This window comes from Pinus tabuliformis, chromosome Q (genome assembly GCF_031772625.1).
Source record: "Pinus tabuliformis cultivar Carrire ecotype Pingquan chromosome Q, CPIR1, whole genome shotgun sequence".
In the NCBI taxonomy this organism is placed as follows: Eukaryota; Viridiplantae; Streptophyta; class Pinopsida; order Pinales; family Pinaceae; genus Pinus; species Pinus tabuliformis.
The window spans coordinates 777,649,180-777,677,147 of NC_142296.1; positions in this window are offsets into that span (position 1 = coordinate 777,649,180).

Here is a 27,968-nt window from a genome sequence, read left to right on the forward strand (position 1 = left end):
AGATAGCAGGTTACGAAAGGTCAAGTAAGGAAGATTTGACCAGCAAGGGGAGGAAAGGCACTATAGGCAATGAAGGTAACAACAAACAAAAACTAAAAGGCAAGGATGACAGCAAAAGAACAGAAAGCAGAGTCAGAGAGAATCCAACACAAGCACATTTCGCTCATGAAAATAAACAGGGAAAGGAGCACGCAGAAGCAGAGGAAGAAGCTCTGAATCTAGATAAAGAGGAACAAAGGGAAACGGCATCAGCATTTAACCAAAAGAAGAACCAGGGTCCGTGCAAACCCAAAGCTGCAGAAACCCTAAGGGTTGTGATATCAGACCCGGAGATTCAGGCATACCGGGATCACATGAGTGAACATGCAGTGATCTGCAGATTCATGGGGTTTTGGCCAACAGAACGGGCATTATGTCAATGGATAAAATAGCAGTGGAAACCCAAAGGTGATGTTAGATTGCACCTAGGAGCTAAGGGTTTTTTTACTGTTGTTTTCTCAAATCTAGAAGATAAGGACAGAATATTCGATGGAGGGCCTTATTTCTTTGCCTCTGCGGGCCTTTACATAAGGCCATGGAAACCCAACTTTGTACCAGAAAAGGAAACCTTCAAGCAGGTACCAGTGTGGATACGCCTTTTTTCCCTACCAATTGATTACTGGGGACATGCAACTCTTGAACAAATAGGTAACAAGCTAGGGACCTTCATCAAAGCCTCAGAAGCGACTCTGCAAAAAAGGTACACCTCCTGTGCTAGAATCTGTGTGGAAATGGATGTTTCGGGGGCTTTGCATGAGGGCCTATGGCTGGAGTATAGGGATGAGGATTATTTCCAAGCCATAGACTATGAGAAAATCCCATTCCGCTGTAGGAAATGTCATGAGCATGGTCATTTAATAAGAGAATGCCCACTGAATAAAGCAGCAGGAGATCACAAGGATGGCAAAGCAGAGAAGAACAAGGAAATCTTTACAAGACCGAAAGCTAGACAAAGAGCAAATAGGAAACGCCAAACTAAGGCAAGCACCTCACAAGGTAACATAAGCAATGCTTTTGAAATCCTGGAAACTGAAACGGAATCAGAGGACAACATCAATGTACAAAAAGCCACTGAAATAACTAAAGCTACAACAGGGCCTGACATAAAAGAACCGGAGGGAAGCCCTCTGAGCTTAGCACTCCAGGTACCAGAAACAATAGAAGGAGTTGAAGAAGACTCAGAAATGCTCATAAGTGAAATCGGAAGCGAAGATATGGAACTCAATGATATACTAGAGCAAGAGGGCGTGGATCTACCAAACATGGTAGAAAACTGGAAAAAGAAGGGAATGGAACACATATCGGAAGAGGAAGTAAAAAGAGTTAATGATATACTCATGGCACGACAAAGAGCAGAGATGGAACTGCAAAGCAAAAGCTTGGGTATAGCTAAAGGGCTGGGAGTCCGAACACAGGGTCTGCATCAAACCTCCATAAGTTCCAAACACCGTAAAAAAAGAGGACGCAGAACCAATAATGAAGCACTGCAAGAGCTGGGACAAATGCTTCTGAACTCAGGTAAAATGAAAGCCCTGGAGGCTTTTTCTCTAAGCTCTTAAACTTTGTTTAAAATGAAAATTCTTTCTTGGAATGCTAGAGGGCTAAATAGCCAAACAAAACAGCGTCTTTTAAAGAAGAAAGTCCAAAAAGAACAACCAGACATAGTGTTTATACAGGAAACTAAATGTTCAAGCAGCACGATACTCAATATAAGCAAAAGATTAGGTAAGCATATGGAATACTTGGAGACTGCCAGCAATGGATGGGAGGGGGGCTTAATCACTCTGTGGAATCCACAAGTACTCAAGGTCCTCTCCTCTGAGGCGGCCAGATCTTTCATAGTTGTAGAAGCTCAAGTTGTAGGAAACTCTAAGACCTATCTGTGTACCAATGTCTATGGTCCACAAAAGCAAGAGGACAAGCTTCTTTTTTTGAGAACTCTGCTCAACCTGAAGCTAAGGTATCCTCAAGCAAAGGCAATCATAGGAGGGGACTTCAACATGATAACCACCCTCATGGAAAAGAAAGGAGGTATAAGGAAACTCAACAAAGACTCTGAAGCTTTCCTAGACTTCATCAAGACGGCTAAGCTAGTGGATGTGTTTCCCAGAAGTGGTGTTTTCACATGGAACAATAGAAGGGGAGGTGAAAGGCAAATAGCTTCTCGTCTAGACAGATTTCTGGTTTCAGAAAATATATTGCTGGAAGGAATCATAGTAGAATCTAATATTCTTCCCAGCGGAGGGTCAGACCATTGGCCCATCACACTGACAGCCGCTATACAGGGCACTCCAAGAAATAAACCTTTTAGATTCGAAAAATTCTGGCTCACCCATCCTGATTTCATACAGCAAATTGAACAATGGTGGAAAGAACCTGTGGGCATTAAAGGCACCAAAATGTATAGATTACAAGGTAAGCTGAAGTACATTAAAGACAAGATCAAAATCTGGAATCAAGCAGTTTTTGGGAACATATTCAAGGAAAAACAGAAACTAGAGGAGCAATTAGAGCAGATACATGAAGGATGGATCAAAGGGACCATAAACCCAGAAACTGTGAGTAAGGAAAAGAAGCTGATGCAGGACTGGCAACTTCATTGCCAACAGGAGGAAACTCTGTGGAAGCAAAAATCTCGAGTCCAGTGGCTTAAGGAAGGAGAACAGAATACCAAATTCTTCCACAGATCAGCTATTGACCACAGAGGAGCTAATAAAATCCTTAGCCTTAAAGATGATCAGGGAGCCACGTTACAGACACATCAAGAAATCACTAACCTGCTTACTACACACTTCAGTAGCATAGCTCAAGAACCTGAAGTTGACAGAACGGAGGCCATTGATGAACTTATCTCCTCAATTCCCAAGCTGATCACGTCGGAGCAGAACTTAGCTCTAACTTAGACAATTTCCATGGAAGAAGTGGAAGAGGCTGTGAAAGAAATGCCCAATGATAAAGCTCCCGAGCTTGATGATTTTACCATTAACTTCTACAAAGCTTGTTGGGAAATAGTCAAAAAAAAAGTTTGGGAGGTTGTCAGGCGGAAAGAGTCGATAGTGCGGACACAACCAACCTCCCTAGGAGCCTAAGACTCTCTAGTGACAAACAAGAGCAATCCTTCTCTAAACATGCATTTACTATATAAGAAATCAAGTGTTTAGATCCTACCTGTAGTCCAACGTTGTTGTAGCAGTCCAGCCTCGCTGATCCGGATGAGCTCCTCCTTCACTTCGAAACCTGCATTCACTAACAATCAAACGATTAAATAGCACTTGATAATCTCATAAAATAAAACATATTTAACACATAGACCAAGGAGTACATGAAACAACTCATAAATAACAAGTTATTGAGAAGAATGGACTCATTTGCATTAATAGGAAACAAAAGGAACAATTACAACCTGAGCCTTGGTGTTGTGCAAGTCCCTCCCAGGGTCCATCAAGAGTTCTCCTTTACTTTGACAAAGCTCACCCACTTCCAAATAGAACAAGCAAAGATGGTAATCTCTCCTCACAAGCTTCTAAATGGGAGTCCTAATTCCAGCAGCATCTACCCTTAGAAATGTTTAGCTTCCAACCTCTCCTCCTTCTGGCCCAATGCTTGTATTTATAGTGCTCAAGAGGAAGTTAATCAGGTCCACCATCAATGGGATAATCCCCTCTTTGGATGGGATAGCTCCCTTATTGATGGGATAAGTTCCTCTTTGGTAGGGGTACATGAACCATCTGGAGGCGCTTCATACACGTCAAACATACTTCTAGAAGCCTCTAGAAATGACCACAAGTAACTTTTTTGAAGTGAAACTTGCATTTTTTGACCTTTATAGGGGTACGCACCTGTCCCTTTACATACAGAGCGTACAAGTACGCAGTTTTTGTGAACATTAGGTGCGTATACGCAGGTAAGGCCGAGAGAATCTGCGTACCCAGAGATAAACACATTTGCAAAGACTTTCTCTCTTTTTGGAGTTTTGACATGGAGAGCAGAGGCATAAGACTTGCCTAGGAGGATAGGATGACTGTTGATAGAGCCATACTAACTGTAAATAGCCATGGTGACATTTTTTAGTGTAACAGATTGCCCCCTAAAGTGCGAAGCCTGTAGTAGATTAGGGTTTTGTATTATCTAGGAAGGGTGAAGCGCTTTATCATTTCAAGGATTATCTCGTGGAGAGCCTGGTCAGGACCTGCAATTTTCAACACAAAATACATGTATAAGATTATATCATCGCTGAGGTAGGCATTCCCATACTCAGATCAAAACTTTAACTAACAGACTAACTACTCTGATACAAGAATGATCTTGCAGTACATCATAATCATAGACTTTCGTAGACACAGTATGGGCGTAGCCATCTGTTTATGATTAGTCTACTAGATAATGAATACAAAACTCCTCGCAGCCTGGATAGTGGAAACTAGATCCAGGGTCTTCATTTCTACTTCCCGAATTGGTACGATTCTAGCCATGCGAATAAACGAGTTGATGTCGAACATGGTAGAAACCACTTGATTACCAGTCTATGATGTAAACTGTTAACAAGTGTGAGAGAGACCACCAGTAATGTCAATGGTTCTCAAAGTACCCAGTACAATCCATGAGATGTGAATGAATGAGTTGATGTCGAACATTTCACGGAATCCTTTGATCGAAAGTCAATGATGTAAACTGACGTCAAAGGCGAGAAACCTGCCATTGATGCATGCAGACTTCAAGGTACTGACGATTTCTAAGTCATCTCTCTAGATAATGTGCTGATGTCGATAGAAAGCGACCCGTTGCAGGCAAGCCCACAACACGAAATCATTGTTCAAGTTGAAGAAATGTTGCTGTAAGGACTGACTCAGGGATGGTCAAATGGACGACAAGTATTTTGCAGATGAAAGTTTATTTGCAGAGACCTCTTGAACACATAACGACACGACAGACGGTTTGGTTATGATTTGACCCAAAGTTAATACCCGGAAACGGTTGAAGACTTTCAAAGTGGTTTGATCAACTTTTAAGGCAAAGGATTTCCCAACCCAGTTGAACGGAAAGTGTCGTGTTCAAGAGCGGTGATAAGGTTCTTCTGTAACAAAGGATAACAAATAGGTTCATTCTTCTCTCTTTTCCCCCACCATTTCTGGCAAGTACCTCTTTATTTTTAACAAGCTTGAGGAGGATAACATATGCTTGATTATAAGTTCATCCTTCGGATGAGTCCAACCTAGTTTTGATTCGAACCCTAGGAAGGAGTGGTTCGTTCCTGTTTGTAATTGAACAGGTCCTTTACTGTGAAATTTTAACGAGCCCAGTATAGGAGAAACTCGGCGTTTTTCAATTTTAGAGAGTCTGAAAAACTTAAGAAGACTCCAGGTTGAACTTTTTCGTAAATTTGTGTCCCCCAAGCCCGAAAAAGTATAAAATAATACCTGGGAGAACCGCTTGATCTTGCGACCAAGGAGTACTTTCATGATTAGTGTCTCTGACCTGAAAAGTAAAAAGCGATCAAGGACACGTCGTTTTATTTCCATATCGAGTTTGAAACGACAAAAACCCGGCCATCTTTTCTTGTTTTTACGGTCAGAAAAGAGTTATAAGGGGGCCGTCTTTTAATTCCGTTTTAACGAGTGTAAAAGAAACGCTCGGCAATCTTTTCATATTTTAGGAGTCAGAAAAGAGCTTAAAAGATGACTCTGATGTTTTGGTTCGTGAAAAATGATGATTTTACTCTAAAGTCCTTTTGTCCTGCACAAAAACGACACATTACTCATACCTGTTTAAGATGGGTAAAAATACATTGAAAAATGTCCTTTCATGGTAAAAAATAAACAAACTTAGCATTCATTCATCCAAAAAACCTATAAAAAGACTTTTTACCATGTCATTTTACCATTTTACTGTTGAGGTTGAGAAAAGGGCTTTTGACAAGAAAACTTCCTGTGGTCATTGCGGAGAATCCGACCGTCAGAATCGAACGCCGTCTCATCAGGTATTCTACAACATCCTTCTCTTGCTTTCCATCCGTTTAAAATTCATTTTTAAGTTTTTATTTGATTTTTTTGGGGGTCTTGGGGTTTCAAGATGCGCCCTTCGGGGTACGCAGGTCATGCACTGCTGACCTGCGTACCCCGATATTTTCTCAATGGGGAAAATACCAGGTGTACGCACCCGGCCTTAAGGGAAGCTGCGTCCAGACGCTCTGTCCCTAAAAGCCGGGGTGCGTACCCCGCAAAACGCATTTTGAAACCCTCATTTCTCCAAAATGAACCAAAATTTTAAAATTTTATGGATTCTAACAGATGTTTTATGATGTGCAGGGAGCACACCATGCTTGATTGGCGTGAAAGAGAGCACGAGGACGTTGATTTGGCCGCGATAGGTCATCAACCTTCCATTGATGCATTAAAAGCATGCGGACTGTATAAATACTGGGCCATACCTGGCATGAGGGGCCAGGTGCCATTTCTTGAGTGGATGGTTGAAAGGTGGAACATTCAGGAGCAATGTTTCTACATCGGAGAGCACCAGCTCGAGATAGAGCCCTCCGACATATATTTTCTCACTGGCTTGCCTAACAGGGGCGAGCAACTCTCTCTATTCGGGACTAGGCCTGGTGGCCAATCCCTTGCTAGTCTCCGGCTAGAGTGGTGCAACAATCAAAACCAGGAGAAGGGGATAGAAATCAAGTACATATCCCGACCTGAACTTATGGTGATAGCCTTTACTGTTACCAGACTTTGCGGCGCAGCCGCTTTGCACCATGCCACCGGGTCCCAAATGCGGATGGCTATAGATTGCTTCCAAGGCACCATTTTCAACTGGTGCGATGCTGTGTTGGCTAATTTGAAGGGCCAACTAACCAGGGCAAAGAGAGGACAACTGAAGACCTTTGGATATGGGCCTTTAGTCGTGAGCTTTGCCCTAGAGAGAGTTCCAATGCTGGTCCCCCAGCATCTTACAGTTCCAGTTGGGGCTCCTCGAGAGCCTAAGTTGACGAGATGGGTTGCGGTAATGGCCTGGCATCCTGATGAGGGCGCAACAGTTGTTCGATTTCCTGATGGTTACTCTCACTGGCTAGAGAGCCAGGTCTTTGCTATTCAGGACTTTCCTTATGCCGGAATGGATTTTCGGAATGATCCGGACATGGTTCTTCCACAGGGAGAACAGTGGGACGACAGAGGTATTTCATTTTCACGAGTTTTCAAATTATGTATATATATATATATTTTTTTTGTTTTTATATATCGCCTCAAAACTGACAGCACAAATTTTCAAAATGCAGATGTAGGTCCACGGCGTCCAGCCAACCTCCGGGCTTTTGAGAGGAGAGTACCAGCTGTACCAGCACCAACCCCACAGGATGCGGCCGCAGAGACCTTAGCCGAGCTGGAACAGGATCTAGAGCGTCTGACGGCGGATATACCGGAGTCCACCATAGATGACATTCCCATTCGACTTCAGCGCTATGTGGTCACAGTCCCAGGACCTTTTAGGAGGTTCTTGTGTAGGGTAGCGCGGGCAGTGGTCTCGTATAGAGAGCACCACCAGTGATTGGCTAGTCACTTTTGTAGACACATATGACATTTTTGGTTTTTTGTACTTATCATTTTTGCCGATCATAAGGTGTTTTTCAACCTATGATCGAAGACGATGTATATTTTTGACACACTCCTATCTATATATATATATCATCATTACCGGCTCATCTTGTTTAACATATGTGATGAAATGTTTTTAAATTTGCTTGCATGATTATCATAAATGTCTGTCCAACATTCGAGAAGCAATTGCATCTGCTAATGTATTTAAAGACCTTGGAATATGCTGATATTCAATGTAATCAAGTTCACGTTCCAAGAGGCGCACTCTCAAAAACAACCTTAATAACACAGGATTTCTAATGGCATATACTCTATTAAGCTGTAATACAACGAGTTCAGAATCTAACCTCACTATCAAACGTCGAATTCCAAATGAAATAGATTCAGACAATAATTCAACCACTGCATTGTATTCTGCAATGTTGTTCGTCGTTTGACCGAGGCTCACCCCATGCATAGAAACTAACTCGTCAGAGGGCGAATAGATAACCCAAGCTGCGGAAGAGATATTCCGTGTACTACGACAAGCACCATCGGCAAATCCAATGTACGTTTGGAGAGACGTCGACATCTGCAATATCAAGAGTAAAACCAAGATAAGCCAGAATAACGATGAAAAACACACTTTCTAAGCTAAGCACACTATCTAAACTAACAAACATACTAGCTAGAAAGAAAACCTAACCTAGCTAAAAATTCTCCATACCCACCATTTAAGCATAATACCTCTTTAGGTAAAGTCCATTTCTGGGTTTACCCAAAGAGTCCCCATCAAAATCTACCAGCTCATAGGCCCCTTTTGCTAGCTTTCGCTTTACAATGTAGGGTCCATGCCACATAGGAACGAATTTTCCAGCACCTAGCTTATCGTTAGCTTGATCATATAATAGCACTAGGTCTCCCTCCGAAAAACTTCGAGGGGTCACATTTCTATCATACTGAGCTTTCATTCGCTTCGCGTGAGTCTCGATTGCCAATGCAGCGTCACGTCGAGTCTCATCTAACTGAGCTAAGTATAATAAACGTTTCTCCTCTTCGGAAGTAGCTGGGAGTAATTCGACAGCCATTTGAAGTGATGGGATTTCGCATTCAATGGGTAACACAGCTTCTAAGCCATAAACTAGCTGGAAAGGAGTGAACCCTGTTGAAGTTTTCACTGAAGTTCGGTATGCCCATAGCGCTGAAAATAACATGTTGTGCCAATTCGACCGATGAATACCAATGATTCGTCGGATCATGATAACCAGAACTTTGTTGATAGACTCAACCAAACCGTTGGCTTGCGGATAATAAGGAGTAGAGCTATCGTGGCGCAAACCAAGCTGGCTTGTAAGCTCAGTCATCATGATGTTTCGAAAATGGCTCCCATGGTCAGTGATGATTGCTTGCGGGACACCAAACCTAGTTATAATGTGATTGAATACGAAAACTGTAGCTGTTTTGGCGCTTGTGTCGAATGTAGGCATCGCCTCGGCCCATTTAGTAAAATAATCAACCGCGAGGATGATATACGCATGCCCCCCGGCCGAGTGAGGGTTACAAGTAATAAAATCGATACCCCATTTGGCGAAAGGACCAACGGCAATTATAGGATGGAGAGGAGCAGGTGGTGCGCGCATCTTGCGATCAAACACTTGACAGTTGTGGCACTTTCGGACCGCAATGATACAATCTTTAAACATGGACGGCCAGAAATAGCCAGCGCGCAACACCTTCTGAGCTGTGGCATACCCAGACATATGACCGCCACATGCTCCAGAGTGACAATCATTCAAAACCCTCTCAGCCTCTTCGTGAGTTAAACAACGTCGAAAAACTAAGTCTACCCCCGGCGATAAAGTGTATCTCCAATAATTCTGTATTGCTGGGATTGAAACCGAATTTTTCGACGTTCTGACTTTGAAGCTTCAGGCCGAAAGGTTTGGTTTTGGAGATAGATGATTATATCCCCGTACCACGGATCTAAAGTACTGATAAGAAACAAAGATTCGTCCGCAATGGACTCTTCTACCACAGTTTCTGTGTCAGCACACGGGAAATCACACATCAATTCCGCAAAAACTAAGGATTTCTTAGACTTGGACTTCTCGAACTCCAAGTCGAACTCTTGCAGAATAACGATCCATTTAGAGTACTTGCCCCCTAGCAGTTGTTTTGTCAAAATATAAATCATAGGGTTGCAATCCGAAATAAATGTAGTTTTACGGAGAAGAATGTAGTGACGAAAACGCTGGACAGCTTGAATGGCTGCCAGGGCCAATTTCTCCACATGCGAATATTTTAGCTCAGTGGGGTTTAATGTCCTACTAAGATAATATATCACATGTTCCGTTCCGAATTCATCTTCTTGAACTAACACCATTCCAATAGTGGAATGCGAAGCTGCGAGGTATAAGAAGTAGTCTTGGTTGTAGTTGGGAGGATGCAACAACGGTGCATGGGTCAACGCGTGTTTAAGTGCATCAAAAGATTGTTGGGCAATCTCGTCCCAAAAGAATTGAGCGTTCTGTTTCAACAACCGTGTAAAACCTTTAGTGACCTCGGCGTAGTTTGGAATGAATCGGCATAAAAAGTTCGCTTTCCCTTGCAAACTTTGGAGTTGGCGCAAACTCGAAGGAGGAGGCAATTTGATGATAGCTTCGACCTTCGAGGGATCGACGCGAATGCCGGCTTTTGAAACAACAAATCCTAGCAATCGACCCATTTCTATACAGAAGACACACTTGTGGGGATTCAACCGAATACGATAATGCCTACACCTCATAAAGATTGCTCGTAAGTGGACAAGGTGATCAGCTCGATGTAAAGAATGAGTAGGCAAATCATCGAGGTACGGTTGCACAATGTGCTTGATGTCATGAAATGCGTAAGACATCGCCCGTTGAAAAGTGGCTCCGACATTCTTAAGCCCAAAAGGTAATTTGCAGTAAGCAAATGTCCCCCATGGACAAATGAATGTCGTTTTTGGTTGATCGGCAGGTAGAATATTGATTTGATTATAGCCCGAAAAACCATCCATAAAGGAAAACATTTCACTTCCGGCACAATCATCAATAATTTGATCGATATAAGGCGTAGGATAGTTGTCTTTTGGACAAGCTCGATTTATATCCCTATAGTCGATACATATTCTTATTGTTCCTTGTTTCTTGTTAACCGGAACAATATTCGATACCCAATCCGTTAACGGGATTGGATAAATGAAACCTGCTTTCAACAGCTTCTCGACTTCTGCTTTAATCGCAGCCGCTTTCCGAGGGTGAATCTGACGCAACCGTTGTCGGACGGATTTAGCGTCTGGGTAGGTCTTTATTTCATGAACAACAATGGCAGGGTCGATTCCTGGCATTTCCTCGTAAGACCAGGCAAACACATCGCGGAATTCTTGGAATAGGGCCTTGTAAGTTTGAATTTCATCTTCTGTACATGAGGCACCTATATGAATGTTTTCCTCAATTCCGGGCTTCACTGAAATGTCAATGGGAATAGTGCGAGAAATATTCCCTAAATTCAACTCTGAATCAGAATGTTTCGTTGGATTCTGAGCGTCTTTGACATATTCAGTGGTAAAGATAGATGAAAAATCATTTTCAAAAGCATCATCCTTAGGTAAAAACGAAGATCTATGATGAAGATCTTCCCATGGTAGATCGTCTACACTTAGGATTTCGCGAAGTTTCTCGTCAGATGACACGACTTCGGGAAACGCTATCCGTTCTGAGGTTGATGTGAAAAGTGATTCTTCATTGACCACATTCATTTGGTCGATTTGGGTTGAACGCGAGTCGGTAAAAGACATGACGGCTTCATAAGCAATTTCATATGGACTCAAAGGCATAGCATCACCGAATGAGTCTATCTCAATTCAGATGGGACAATCCAAGGATCGTCGTAAATAATTGTGTCTGATGTAATCATATGAATTGATGCAAATGAAGGGTCTGCGTTGATTGGAGGGAAAGGAAAAGTTCCCAGTAAACCGGAATCTTTAACTAAACCTACGCCAACGTCCCTATAAGGGATTGTCGTCTTACCGACATGCTGGATACTCTCTGAAGAGGCTGGGTCGGATGAAAAGTATGTCAGCTGATCAATTGTCACGATCTTACCGTTATGTGGAAACTTTATTACTCTGAAGACCGATGAAACGACCGCTATCATAGCATATGACCAACTTCGACCCAAAAGAAGGTTGTAGTCTAGAGGGGCATCAACCACCTCCACATCCAGACTAACGGTTTTACCTTCTACCCCTATAGGCAATTCCTGTAGAATACCAAACGGACGGAACCCACGGCCATCAAAGGCCTTAAGGATGGTCGGGGATTGGTTCAGCGAAGGAGAACCAAGCGATCTCCAACACTGAATCGACATAATACACGTAGAAGCTCCCTCATCAATTACAGTCCGATGAATAGGCCTGTTTTTTACTATCACTGGAATCTGGAAAGCCATTTGATGGGGAAGGCGCGGTGTACTATTTTCTAGATCGAAGATTATCAGATTCGGGTCCTGAACATCAACAGCTCCGATAGCCGACAAAAGTAATTTTCGTTGTGCTGGGCATGATTGCAGCACTTCTAAAGCTGACATTGCTGATGGTGAAACAGCTAAGTCCTCAACAATGTTGTAATTCTGGGCCGCTCTCGCATGTGGATTAAAAGCAGACCTTCGAAGTACACCCTTGGCGGGCGGTTTGATTACTAAGTCCGGGTTAGGTTTTTCGATCTGTAGTGGATCGGAACCAGGAGCTGAGGTTGATGGATTAGAATGAGAAGATTCTGCTTCTTTACGATCAACAGGATTCTTACTACCATAATCTTGCGACCGAGTCGCAATCCTCACATGAGACATCATCAAAATGGGTTCTTCACTGGCAGTCGAGGAAGAACCTATCATCTTACTCTCCTGCTTTGGAAATGGATCTTTTAACACAGCAGGAGTGGGAGAACCTTTGACTATTTTCACAACCTCAGCCCGATGAGGGCAATCTCTTGTAAAATGATCCTCTTCACAAATAAGACAAGGATATCGAGGTTTGCGCTTTTCGTCATTGGTTTCCGACTTTTCTGTTTTCTCCTTCGGAGCCTTGTCTGCTTTAGCCTTCTTCTATCCTTTCTTCTTTCCACCGTTTTTTGATTTGGCCGTAGATGACTCTACGGCGTGAATATCGGCGGAAAGTTCAGGAGAAGACTCTCCTGTCGGGGAATCAGGCAAGGTGATTATAGGAGTAGTAGAATTCTTGGAAGATTTCTTCTTGCTATTTGTGTTCACCGTACCAATCATACCATCAGCGGCATGAGATCCCGAAGGAGCAGCAGCGATTTGATTCGATTTTGGAAGATCTGGGATCTTCTCGTGTAACGTACCTGACTGAGTATAAACTAAGTCAAGGTACTGCGCCTGAGCAATGACTTGCTCCTCAGTAACTACTCCGGCCTTAGCTACATCTTCAGTAATCTTCGGTAATATTGATTTAACAAACCATTCAGCTAAGATTTGGTCCGGAATAAAAACTTTCACTAACCTTCTTCGACGTCTCCACTCATGAATGTGATCAGAAATATACGTGGACGTCGATTGTTTTACTGAAGTTAATAATTCCGTGTCGTTATCGTATCTGACCGGCAACTGAAAGTGAGTTAAGAACGAGGTAGCTAACTGGCTAAAATTGTAAAAAGAGGCCCGTGGTAACTCAATGTACCACTTGGCTGCAAGACCAATGAGTGTACGCTGGAAAAGACGTAAGCGGATCGAATCATCCGAGATAGAATTTGAAGCACACCAGAGGTGGTAAGTCATCACATGATTGGACGGATCCTCTCTAGACTTACCTTCGAACTTGGGTATATCACTGGGCAACTTATTTGGCATTGGCGGCCAGAACGGAAGATATTGAATTGGATCATTCGTTAGGCGCGTCAAGTCTGGTAAATCCAAAGTTGCAATAAACGGTAATTGCCGGTTAGGATCTCTAAAACTCTGGGTCACAAGACCAGTCCCAGGAGGAGGATATTCAGGATAACTAGGAACAGGAATCGCATTAGGGATATTATATTCTCCTGGAAAACCAGGATTAACCGGACCGTACTGGGGTTGTTGAGGTTGTTGATAAGTGTACCCAGGATACGGTTGATACTGGTAAACCGGCTGCTGGACAGCTTGCCCATATTGGTACTGTCCCTGGTACGGTTGATGAACAAATTGAGGTTGAGTAGTGACAACCGTACTTATACCAGGCTGACCTATAGGCATCTGGACCGTGGTTTGAATCGTAGATCCAGACAACGGTAAAGATGTCTGAGGAGTGGTTGCAGAGACAGTAGAAACTGGAGCTGTCGATACTCCAGAAGTAAGTGCGGATTGATAACTGAAAGGTACAGTTCCCATACCTTGAACATATGACTGACCCTGAGGTGGTTGATAACCTTGACTCGAGTATTGACCCTGAGGTTGATAACCTTGGGGTAAATATTGATATTGGGGTTGACCTTGACCTTGAGGTTGATACCCTTGAGGTTGATACCCTTGGGGTTGATACCCTTGGGGTTGATACCCTTGAGGTAAATATTGATACGGAGGTTGACCTTGGGGTACATATTGAGGCTGGGGTTGACCTTGGGGTATGTATTGCACCATAGGTACATACTGACCTTGAGGCTGCCCACCAGACACAATTTGTGTACCTTGAGGTTGCCCCCCAGGCGTTAATTGAGGCTACCCCCCAGGCGGCAATTGACCACCTTGAGGCTGAGAAACGGGAACTGATCCTGACATCATGTAAATGTCCCCTACACCCAACGATTTATTACCATTGTTTCCAACTAATAACCCATGATCAATGGATTGAGGAGATGCCCCCGCGAAGGTACCAGAAAGTGATTGATACCCGGTGGGAACAGAAGGACCACCGTGTAAGAAAGATTCAGGAGTTTGAGTAAACACGGACGACTGACCAGACATATTTACAGGAGTATAAATACCTCCAGGTGGAAAAGGAGTACGAGGTGTAGAAAAACCTATCCCTGAGTTGTCTAAATAATTGGTTAACGAAAGGTACCAAGTAGTACTTCTAGGAGGACTGTAAAAGATAGATTCACGCTCCCTGAGCTCAATAGTAAGTTGATCTTCAAGGTTAGAGACGCCTATTTCTTCCTCTGGAGCAAGTTCTTCAATAGCAATCAAACCAGTAGGAAGATTTTCGGTGATAACTCGTTCTACTCTTGGTGAATCTGGAACACTAGAAGTCGGAGTAACAGGTTCAGATATTTCAGGTTCTTCGCCTATATCACTAGTAGACGAAAAACTACCAGCAAGCTCAGAAACTGTAACAGCTTCGGGATTATAACCTGTCTCTAGACTTTGGTAATCTGGATGGACTACCAAGGAAGATTCTCCTTCTTCAGGTGAACCTACTCTACTGCCACTAGGAGGAGTTACAAGGACCTTCAATCCTTCGTACTGACCCGGGACGTCTTCAGGAGATCCACCCCGTGATCTACGGAGTTTCCTCAACAAATCAGTTCCGGTAACAATCTCAGGTGACTTGCCCCGAAGTCTACGGGACTGTCTCGGTAATTCCGCCACAGCTAAAAACTTTTAACTACTACACACGAAAACAAAGTAAAATCTCAAATCAAACCACCTAAAGTCGCTAAAGAACCAAACAAATTAGAATCACACGCCTAAAGAATCTAGGGCGTCAAACCAAGCACAAACAGTAGCCTTCCAGACCGAAAACACTAGTTGGAGATGAAACCCAACATCGTCGGATTCAGTACAGAAGTGGCGGGTGGAACAGTTACCCCGGCAACCTGCTTAATGAATAGACCGGCACAAGTTCCTCCACTTTAATCGTCTCGAGTGAAGTGAACCCCCCGAAAAATCCAAGTGAGTCTAGCCGACGTCTGCTCCAGGTACAGTGGGATCTTCCCTCCACCGTCACCTCGGTAGAATCCTAAAGATAATGGTCACTAAGGTTACCAACCGCAACAAATGCACCTGGGGGAACAGTCTACACTCTGACAGCACGCAAGGGCAGAGTATCAAGCTCAATCCCCTTGCCGGTTCCTTGACAATAATCCAAGGTTTACCGACAAGTGACCCCTGGCTCCTCGACAATGGTTAATCCGAGGTTTACCGTTTGTAATACGTGCGTGTCTGGCGTCGTTCCCAACGAGGGAGGATTGATCCCCTCACTGGTTCGGACACGAGCTCGTGCTTCCCCTTTAAGAGGAGCTTTCCTAGAGTACAAATGAGACAATTGGATTTATTCTATCACAAGATAAGCTACTTGTTTGGTTTTGTTGTCTTGGAGAGTTAATTACTCTCCTACTCCAAGACACTAGCCTGATCTAAATTGGTGTTTCAGAGCCCTAGTAAATAAAAGTTACTAAGTTGATTTTACTTTAAGCGTTAATTTTATGGTTTTTCTTAAAGACAAAAGGTAGCGGAAATGAAACCAATGGTGTGTAGACTCGACTCAAACCACTACAAAGATGCACCTAAGATGATTTACGCTACTTTTCTCTTTCAATGAAACTCCTAACTAAGAGAGTTGGAAAATGCAAATTTTATAGAAAACAACTTTCTTAGTAAAGACAATCAAAGAAACAATTCCCTTTATCTTTCCAAGCATACAAACATGACCACTCCTTACGTGCATGAAAAATTCTTTTTCTTTCAAAATACCTCAAAGCTACTTGAAACAAAACTTTTCAAAGGAGATGTTTTTGTATTTTTCTTAAAGCATATAAATCTATTTTAACGAAAATCAATCTCAAAATCTATAAAATCTATGAAAAATTGACGCACAAGCAAATCAAAAAGAAATTTACTCTAAAGCAAACCTAACGAGGCAAAAGCCTACAAAGATGATTCTAGGTTGTTTTACTTGACCACAATCAAGCCAAGGACCAGCTAATGCAGAATCAAAAGACCAGTCAAAACAAAACTCAAATCTTTTTGCTCTTTTTGTAAAATGGAATTCAATACTCAATCAACGAGCACTTCGAAATTTGCCAAAGAGACAACTCAAAGGTAAGATTCTCTCACAGGTAGACTTTATGACAGGTCCGACTCTTAAGAAGGCTGACAAAACCAGAGAGATCTAAGGCTTGACAACTTCTACCGCCAAAGTCACTACAGGACCTACTCAAAAATCAAACCCTAGGGCTTAAACTTCTATGAAATCCACTAAAACACTCAATGTTATCGAAACAAGTTCAGGTGAAGATCTTTGACAGGAGACTAATGGATCTGGGCAGTAAAAACTAAGAAAAAGCAAAATCTAAGAGGAAAAATGTAAAAAATGGAAATTTCTTAATTTTTAGCAGGGTACGCAGGCAACCTGTTAAGACAGGTGCGGGCCCGCTCTGTGCACACAGCAACAGCGCGTACAGGTACGCACTGTGCAATACTCAGAGGGTGCGTACTATTGGAAAAACCAAGAAAAACTAAATTCAATCTAACCCTAAGCTAACCCACCCAAATACAAAGTCACAGAGCCAAAAACCAGAAAATAAATGACTTTTCTCAGATCAAAGTTGCATACAAAGGAAAAAACTTTCTCATCAATGGATTCCCCAGCGGAGTCGCCATTTTGTCAGGCGGAAAGAGTCGATAGTGTGGACACAACCAACCTCCCTAGGAGCCTAAGACTCTCTAGTGACAAACAAGACAAACAAGAGCAATCCTTCTCTAAACATGCATTTACTATATAAGAAATCAAGTGTTTAGATCCTACCTGTAGTCCAACGCTGTTGTAGCAGTCCAGCCTCGCTGATCCGGATGAGCTCCTCCTTCACTTCGAAACCTGCATTCACTAACAATCAAACGATTAAATAGCACTTGATAATCTCATAAAATAAAACATATTTAACACATAGACCAAGGAGTACATGAAACAACTCATAAATAACAAGTTATTGAGAAGAATGGACTCATTTGCATTAATAGGAAACAAAAGGAACAATTACAACCTGAGCCTTGGTGTTGTGCAAGTCCCTCCCAGGGTCCATCAAGAGTTCTCCTTTACTTTGACAAAGCTCACCCACTTCCAAATAGAACAAGCAAAGATGGTAATCTCTCCTCACAAGCTTCTAAATGGGAGTCCTAATTCTAGCAGCATCTACCCTTAGAAATGTTTAGCTTCCAACCTCTCCTCCTTCTGGCCCAATGCCTGTATTTATAGTGCTCAAGAGGAAGTTAATCAGGTCCACCATCAATGGGATAATCCCCTCTTTGGATGGGATAGCTCCCTTATTGATGGGATAAGTTCCTCTTTGGTAGGGGTACATGAACCATCTGGAGGTGCTTCATACACGTCAAACATACTTCTAGAAGCCTCTAGAAATGACCACAAGTAACTTTTTTGAAGTGAAACTTGCGCTTTTTGACCTTTACAGGGGTACGCACCTGTCCCTTTACATACAGAGCGTACAAGTATGCAGTTTTTGTGAACATTAGGTGCGTATACGCAGGTAAGGCCGAGAGAATCTGCGTACCCAGAGATAAACACATTTGCAAAGACTTTCTCTCTTTTTGGAGTTTTGACATGGAGAGCAGAGGCATAAGACTTGCCTAGGAGGATAGCATGACTGTTGATAGAGCCATACTAACTGTAAATAGCCATGGTGACATTTTTTAGTGTAACAGAGGTAGTGGAGGATTCCCAACGATTTGCCTCAATCCTCAAGTCCCTCAACTCCACCTTCCTAGCCCTGATTCCTAAAGAGGAAGAAGCTAATATCCCCTCAAAGTTTCGGCCGATAGCGCTGTGCAATGTCGTTTACAAGATCATTTCCAAAGTAATAGCTAATAGAATGAAATCCATACTTCCGGGCCTTATCTCAGAAGAGCAATCTGGCTATGTGGAGGGGAGACAAATTCTGGACAATGTCCTACTGGCACAGGAGATGATTCACACTCTTCAAACTCGGAAGAAAGCAGGTATGTTGATGCAACTAGATCTGTCAAAGGCGTACGACAAAGTCAACTGGCATTATCTGGAAACAATTCTGAAAGCCTTTGGCTTTGCTGAACATTGGATAGTCTGGATTCTAGCTTTGGTCAAATCTCCCAGATTTTCTATTCTGGTGAATGGAGCCCCTTCTGCACAATTCTCTCCTTCGCGAGGTCTTAGACAAGGTGATCCATTATCCCCCTTCCTCTTCGTGATCTTGATGGAAGGGTTAAGCAGACTTATCCACAAAGCTAAGGAGGAAGGAGTCATTAAAGGACTGCAGCCCCTGCCCTCTATTCCAGCAACTACCCACCAACAATTTGTTGATGACACGATGCTGCATGGCACTCCCACAGTCAAAGAAGCCTTGGGCTTCAAAAGGATTCTCAATCTCTTTAGCCAAGCATCAGGTATGGAGCTAAATCTATCGAAATCTTCTATCTTCTTTTTCAATACTCATTTAGCTGTGCAAAAAAATCTATCCTCAATTCTAGGCTTCCGAAGAAGCAGCCTCCCCTCAAAATATCTAGGAGCACCGTTGACTGACAAACCTTGGCAAAAAATTCATTGGGAAAAGATCCTGGCCAGTCTGGAGAAAAGATGTCATCATTGGACCCATAGGGCCCTTAATTTTGCAGGAAGACTGGTTTTAACCAAAGCAGTCCTCCAGGCCATACCTCAATATATGCTCTCCATTATTCCAGCTCCCAAAGGAGTTCTGCAAAAGATAAGGGTCGTCCAAAGGACATTTCTCTGGTCGGGAAACTCAGAGAAGAGAAAATGGTCACTGATAGCGTGGAACAAACTTTGCAAACCTAAACACCTGGGAGGGTTGAATTTACAAGATCCTTCCACGATTAACCGAGCCTGTGGTGCTAAGTTATGGTGGAAGTGGCTGAAAGAACCTAATTTACCTTGGGCCAAACATTGGAAGGAAAAGTACGCTCCTAATTATAGTTCCCAGAACCTAATCAGAATGCAAGAAAACCCAGAAGGCTCACCCATCTGGAACCTAGCAAGAAACAACCGGCAAATTATCCAGGAACATAGCTTTTGGGAAATTCGGGATGGGAAAACCGCCCTTTTTTGGGAGGATGCATGGCAACAACTCCCCAAGTTGGAAAGGCCTAAGTTCGCAGATTGCAAAAGAAATAACCAGGAGCTAGGGCGAACTACAGTGAATCATTATTGGAAGCCTAATGAAAGGGACCGGGGGTGGAGAACTTGGATATTCAATGAAACAGAGGACATAACCGAGGAATATAACAGTATGAGGAACCTAAGAACACAACTGGACAAGCGAAGGATACAGACAGCAGGAGATAGGGACCAATTACGATGGGGGAAGCTAGAAGGAGGTAACTTATATAGAAATTTTGAATAATATGACACTTATTCACAGAGATTATCCCGATTATACACTATTGCGGAATACATGCATAATACATAACCTCCTCTACGTTGATCATCAATTTAGCAGAATTAAAAACAATGAAACATCAATCGCATGCGCACATTAACACAATATGTAACCCGGGGAAAGCATATAGCTGAAAACCCCACACTATCGGTATATTATAATGATTGAGAACATGTAACAATACATAGTACAATACTCCTCACAAGTACTCAGTACTATCTCCACCTGTTACATACAAACTAGCTCAGATTTGATGCCTCAAATCTCCTCCACTGTTTGCTTGCCTCCACTGCGCAATCCTGCAAGAGAATAATGAATGGCTGAAGCAAACTCGTATTTCCTTGGCTGAACCACGCAATCCTCATTGGCATTACTCAATCCCGTTGATTGTGCAAGATCTCATGCACAACTATAGTCACAACTGATAGCAATCTCAACCTCTAACACTTGTCTCCACTGAACTGTCCACGCAATGAGTTAACTGATGTATTCTTTAGTTGCTTTATGAGTTAATAATTAGTGAATTAATTCACATCACTCATCACTAGTGTATTCTGTAGTTAGACTAAATACAACTAGTTTAACCAAGTCAAACTGAACACAACTTCATCAACTCCTCAATCAACTCCACCAAACTCAATCACTTGAGTTCTAACTGAAGTCCATCATGCAATAGCTCAACTGACCCATAAGAAAAGCGTATTTCCTTCTGACAGCTGCATGTGCCACATCTGTAGCTCAAACTAAAGTGCTCCAAGAGGATAAGATAATGTTTATAGTCCAAATATTATTATGAGCTAATAATAGTCCACTGTTCTATTTTTAGCCTGGCAGTCTAAAAATAGAAACCGCCCGTCTAAAAATAGAAGTCCATCTATTTTTACCAACATGACCAATCATCCACAAATAGCATCCTGCAACTCATAGACCATGATCCATATGTATAAAAATAGACATAGTCTAAAAATAGACTTTGCGCCAAAAATAGCACGCGGGCCCACTTAGTGAAGGCGACTCCTTTCCACTGAGCTCCATCATCTTGTTGCATTTTCAGAAACTTCACACTTAGAGAAGCCAGAACTCACTTAGAAAACTTGGAGCAGGAAGAAAAGGTCAAATGGTGCAACAAAGTTTGGGATTCCCAGCTCTGGTCAAAAATCAAAACTTTCCTTTGGCTCCTAATGCGCAGAAGAACACTTACTTGGGAGAATCTTCGGAAAAAAGGGTTCTCAAGCCCTTCACGATGCCCCATGTGTGGAAAGGAAGAGGAAACCATGAATCACCTCTTCAACACCTGTGACTGGGCAAACAGTTTATGGAAATGGGCGGAAACCATACTTCAAAAGACGGACAGGGTCATGAATTCTATTCAAGAAACCATCGAGGACTGGAGGAGTAATTTCTCCAATAATCACCTGGTTAACACCATTTGGAAACTCCTACCAGGGTTCATTGCTTGGTCAATTTGGAAAGAGAGGAATCGAAGAGTATTCCTAAATGAAATGAGAAATTTAAACCACTTAATAGAGACAATTCTCCAAAATGTCAAGCAGACGGTTCTCGCCAAAGGAAGGATAGAACAAGACACAAACATTTCAAATGCAGACTTACAAATTCTGAAAGCTTTTAACCTTGACAAGGGAAACTTTGCTTCCTCCTCGATTTGTCGGCAGGAGTTGAACACTAGTATGAACACCTGGAAGCGACCACCTTTAGGTTTCCTCAAGCTCAATTTCGATGGAGCCTCAAGGGGAAATCTGGGACCTGCTAGCATCGGAGGGGTTCTTAGGGATAGTGAAGGTAGAATACAGTACATCTACAGTCGAGCTCTGGGGGAAGGGACTAACAATGAAATGGAGTTCGCAGCATTGGAACAGGGCTTGAGAATTCTCAGGCATCTAAAAGCGGGTGTAGCTGTGGTAGAAGGGGACTCTCAGCTGGCTGTTACAGCAGTGAGAAAACTGTATTCGGGAACCAAAGTGAGTAAGGTCACTCAGCACTGGAGGTTGGCCAAGGTGACAGAGAACATTGTTGAACATCTCTCTTGGCTAAACAGCTTAATCTTTGAGGCAGTTAGACGCAAAGCTAACACTGTAGCAGATCACTTGTCAAACCATGGCATAGATAATCCCATGGTCGTCTTGGACAGTTGTTGGCAGGACATTACCTACATGGAGCTGAGAAGCAGTTGCACACTGCTTTCGAGGCTGGACATTTTTGACGAAAGATAAGGGAAGTAAGGAAAAAGGGTCGACAGGCGAAAGTAGTACACGAATGGCAGAGGCATTTAATGCACAAGCAAGACGGGGCAGATCTTAGGAGCTCCATGAACAAGAAGTATGAACTCCTCCGACATAAAATTAAAATAATTGCCACATGGCACTCACCAGAGAGGTTCAAGCGGGGCGAATTTAGTAATAAGGATCCGACCCATCAACAATATTGTGATCCTCAGAAATAATCATGAAGGGTTGTGCGAGCATGAGGTGACGAGATGGGAAGCCTCAAGCGACTCAGGGGCTCATCCCTCTATAATTACAGTCCCCAACTACAAGAGCATTGCTCTGATCTCCATAGGTTGCCTACATCATCTCAATTGTGCTCTCAGAAGGTGGTTTTTGTCTGTTCTTAGTCACAGGAGGATGACGCGTGAAGGCAACAGGAATGCTTCGGCAAACAAAGACCTACAGCAGGCTCGGGAGGTATACGAAATGAGGACCTCGCAGAAGGAAAAACACAAAATAGAGGAGTTGGAAGCTATTGTTGCTGAAGAGGAAGAAAATCTGGAGGATCATGATATGGAAAAGGATATGGAGTGGGTTCAGGATCCTGGCACAACGTCAACACAAGCAACGCAGTATGTCCGTACTCAGGCGAAGATGTGGCATATGAAAACAATGTTAGCAAAAGCAATCAACATGCAAGGGGAGTATCTCAATCAGGCTCGTCAGGCTAACTAGGCTATTTCTATAATCTCTGTGGATCACACAACAGTTTTGGAAGCTCTAGACTTCAAAATCAGTGCTTTGGAGCAACAATTTGGTACCATCACCAAGAAATTAACAATGCTGATTAGCCTTCTGAGGCATTCCATTTGCAAGGAAGCCGCTGTCGTGGGGGAAGGGGCAGAGGAAACCGTGGGCACTAGTCAGGGGAAGCGGCCACCTCAAGCTGGCAGAGCCACAACTTCGGCTGGCCAGGATTCCTCCACCAAGGATTATATTGTTCTGGAGCTGTAATGGGAAGCTTGAAGAGTCTCTGTATATTTTCATGGGTCTTGGGTCAGTTCTTTTCTGTTTCGGCTCAGCGAGTCTATATGTCATGTTTCAGCACTCTGTCTTTCTGTTTAACAGTCTTTTTCTTAGTTTTCCTTGCTAGTATTGGAGGAACTCGAGTTGGATAGGTCTCTGTTTTGACATTCTCTCAGTTGGAATTCTGTTTTTGTCGTCCCCAGCCTCTCAGTGCCGCCCTGCGTGGTGTGCCTTGGGGATTTTTAACAGTCTAGTAAGTTTGGATTGGCTGGAATTAGGCAAGGATGTTGATCTTAAGTCTGCATGGGCAGACCTTTTTGTACTATATATATTTTTTTCGTCTTAATACAAATGTTGATTAAAGATTGGTTGTTAGATTTTGGCGCTTCTCATCACATGAGTCCGCATAGAAACTGGTTCACTTCTTATCAAGTTGTGAATGGCAGCTCTATGCTTATGGGAAATAATGTATCTTGTTAGACTATTGGAGTGGGAAATGTCATAATAAAAAGGTATAATGGTATGATAAGAAAATTGACATATGTAAGACATGTACCTGAGTTGAAGAATAGTTTGATTTCTTTGGGAGTAATGGACTTGGAGGGTTATAAATTCGATTGTCAAGGTGGAGCGCTAAAAGTTTCAAAGGGCGTTATGGTTGTTATGAAGGTTGAAAAATATTGAAAACTTTTACAGACTTAAAGGAAGTACTCAGGTTAATGAGGCAACAACTACATTTGAGGCAGGAGAAGTTACTCGCCTATGGCATCCATGGCAAGGTCACATGAGCGAGAAGGGCCTTCAAGTATTGATGAATCACAAATTACTTCCTAATTTGAAATATTTGAGTTTGGATTTTTGTAAATATTGTATATGTGGAAAGCAATGCAGGAAAAAATAAATAAATAAATAAATAAAATTTAAAGTTGGTAGTCGTAATAGTAAAGGAGTTTTGGATTATATTCATTTTGATCTTTGGGGACCATCTCTTATAGTGTCTTATGGAGGTGCATCCTATTTCGTAACATTTATTGATGACTACTCTAGGAAATTTTGGGTTTATATGTTAAAAAGAAACGTTGATGTATTTAATGCTTCTAAACAGTTTAAAGTTATGGTGGAAAAGGAAACAGGTAATATAATTAAATATGTAAGAACTAATAATGATGGTGAATTTACTTCCTTAGAATTTGAACAATATTATAAGGGTGAAGGGATTGTTATGTTGATTTCTGGTAGCATAGGATGTGCTATAAGCCTCAAAATTTCCAGGTAGGCTAGGACACATGTATTCTAGAATAGCTAGAAATAATTTTGGGAAATTCCACCCAAAGAAGGTTTTATTAAAATAATTAATTATTTTTAATGGATGCCTAAGTCTATTAAAATAATTAAAGGGTATTAATCAAACTAGGGGTGAAACTTCTAGAAGAAGACGAGGATCAAGCTCAAATGATCTGATCCATTGATTAGAATCTACTCTAGGTTGTTGATTCTCAACGAGAAGATTATAAGAAGAGGCTTGATGAACATTTGGAAGACACGTCGAGTAAGAGATCAAGAGATCAATTTATGAAGAGAGCAGCGCAGTAGTTGTCGGAGAAGTGATGGAGGTGATTTCTTGAAGCGAGGGGCATAGATAGTTTCTAGTTGGAGAGTTTATTGATCTCATGATACATCGCAGAGAAGGCAAAGGGAGATCCAGAAGAGGTAGCGCAGAGTCATGTTGGGCAGCGTAGGGCCATGTACAGGCAATGTAGAGCCTAAGAGGAGATCTGAAATTTGTTGGAGAATCGAGTTATAGAGCTAGAAGTCGGGGTGTGAGATCGGGAGGGAAGAAAGTCAAAGTTCCAGAGGCAAATCGATCAACCAAAGGAGTGATACAGTCCTGAGAAGCTGTGACGCAAAGCAACACAGTGATTGCGCAGAAACTACGTAGAGGCAGCTAGGGGCTAGCCATTTAGTGGTTGGATCATTGTTGGATTTCTAGTGATAGTGTGAGGTATATCTCACTCATCTCTCTATCAGTCAGATTCTCTATAAATGTCCCCACATTGGGTTTTTCTGGGGACATTTGTCCAAAAACAATGATTTCACGTACGTGTTTTATTTATTTCTTGCTCAGATTCTTGCTTTCACATATTATTTAAAGTTGTGAAGGCTACAGTTGTATTTACTTTGATATTTACAATAAAACACAGTAAATAACTTACATGGATTAACAAGTAGGAGAAGTAATAATAGTTTGTTACAGTAGTGATTCAGGGATTCTCGAATTTTCACATGGTATCAGAGTGCAGGTGAAGCAAAGGAGCAAACTAGAAGAGCCAGCGTTGAAGAGAAGGAAGGAGATGGAAGTGTTGCATAGGTAGCAAATCAAATCCTTAGAGGGATTGCGCAATCCAAGCCAGGAGGGCAAGATTTTCATGGAAGACCTTTCTCTGAGTGAGTCAATGGAGAGTTAAGATTTCCAGATCGAGATTTGTCAGTGGCAGAGGGAGTAGCGTAGCAGAAGCTTCAGTGCAGAGCAGTTTCTGGTGAGCTGTAGTTTTCTACAGTAGTTGTTGAGGTAGAAAAACGTTAGAAGAGAGAAGGAGACACTATTTCGAGGGAATTATTCCTCAGAAGAATTCTAGCCAAGAAGTTTGAATTCTAATTTGATGAGCAACATTAGAGAGAAGCAGATCTACTAACTCCAACAGGGAGTGCATAGGCCAACCCAACAACAATGCAGAGGAGAGAGGATACAATTCGACATTTTGTTGGTAGATATGACAACTAACGGGTTGAAAGATCATGATCAGTTGGATAGAGCATCCAAATATGTGATCTGGAAGGCTAGGATCTCATGCCTTATGGATGAGAATGATCTCAAGGTGTACGGTGATAGTGTGGTAGTTGTACCCGATGATGCAGATCCACTCAAAAAGTACAAGGTCGAGATGGCAAAGGCCAAGCGATTGATCCTCGATGGAATGAGGGATCATATTGTATGTCACATTATTGGAAAAGGGACCTCCAAAGAGATGTGGGATGCCTTGGCTACATATATCAAGGATCTTCCGAGCAGTGGAAGATGTACTTGGAGGAGAAGCTAAGATCAGCTAGGATGGAGAAAGGGGAACGCATTGATCTGTTCCTATCAAAGCTTCAGGAAGTCTGAGATCATTTGGAAATTGTAGGATCAACACCTCATCCTATAGAGATGGTGAGGTTGGCCCTGAATTTAGTTTTAGAAGAATCAAAAGTGTTTGTTTAGAGTATCCTGGGTAGAGATAAATTGTCGGATTAGAAAGGAATGTGGGCCGCTCTTCAACAGGAAGAGATGAGGCGAGACAGTCAAGTGCAAACTTGATGGAAATAGAAATAGTGGGACAAAGCCCAAGGAGGATGGAGAGAATGCAACCCCTGCATCTAAGGGGTAGCAGGATCAGCGGAAGAAAAAGAAAGATGTTTCTAAGATCAAATGTTTCCAATGTGGTGAATTTGGTCACTACGCTATGCAATGTCCTCTCAAGAAGAAACACAAGGACGAGAAACATGATCTACAGGCTGCAACCGCAAAGATCGAGGAAGAGGAGTTCACCATGATTGCCCAGATACCTCAAGGGAAGAGGTAGGGTGATCTAGTACTGTAGTTCGAAAGAACTACAAATGGGTAGGATCCTTGAGGAGTCCACCTCTTGGATCATTACCTTGCTACGGGAGCCCATATCAGAAGTAGCAGGATGGACCGGGTCAGTTAATGCAGAGGAGTGTTAGAGTGACAATTGCAATGACTAGGGTCGTCAGAGTTTGAACATCATAGAGCTAGTGTTTGTAGCAGTGTAGGTCGCACAAAGCAGAGTCAGCAGCAACACAATAGCTTCAATGACATTGTAAAGACTAGTAGCAGTCAGAAATTTAACAACAAATGCATCACTCTGAACACCTTTGGTTCAATATTTTGAATGCTTTTCTGTTGTTGTTATAACAACAACATTAGTTGGAGAGGGTTGCAGTGAAGATGCAGAGTTGGCAATCATAGGGTCAGCAACAACACATATGCAACATTTGCGCAATAGTTGGTAGGCAATGATGTCATACACCAGCAGCGCAAAGGGAGATGTTACGGAATCTGGGTGATGCTTCAACATGTTCCATTACTAGAGTATATTCCTCGCTAAAAGGGAGTGTTGATTTCTGGTAGAATCAGATGTGCTCTAAGCCTCAAAATTTGCAGGTAGGCTAGGACACATGTATTCCAAAATACTCAGAAATAATTTTGGGAGATTCCACCCAGAGAAGGTTTTATTAAAATAATTAATTATTTTTAATGGATGCCTTAGTCTAAACTTAGGAAATTAAAATAATTAAATGGTATTAATCAAATTAGAGGTGAAACTTCTAGAAGAAGACGAGGATCAAGCTCAAACAATCCAAGCAATTGATTAGAATCTAATATGGTTCATTGGTTCTCAACAAGAAGATTATAAGAAGAGGCTTGATGGGCATTTGGAAGACACATCGAGTAAGAGATCAAGAGATTGATTTATGAAGAGAGTAGTAGCAGTTGTTGGAGAAGTGATCGAGGTGATTTCTTGGAGTGAGGGGCAGAGATAGTTTATGGTTGGAGAGTTTCCTGGTCCGGGGATACATCGTAGAGAAGGAAGAGAGAGATCTAGAAGAGGCAACGCAGAGCCATGTTTGGCAGTGTAGGACCACAC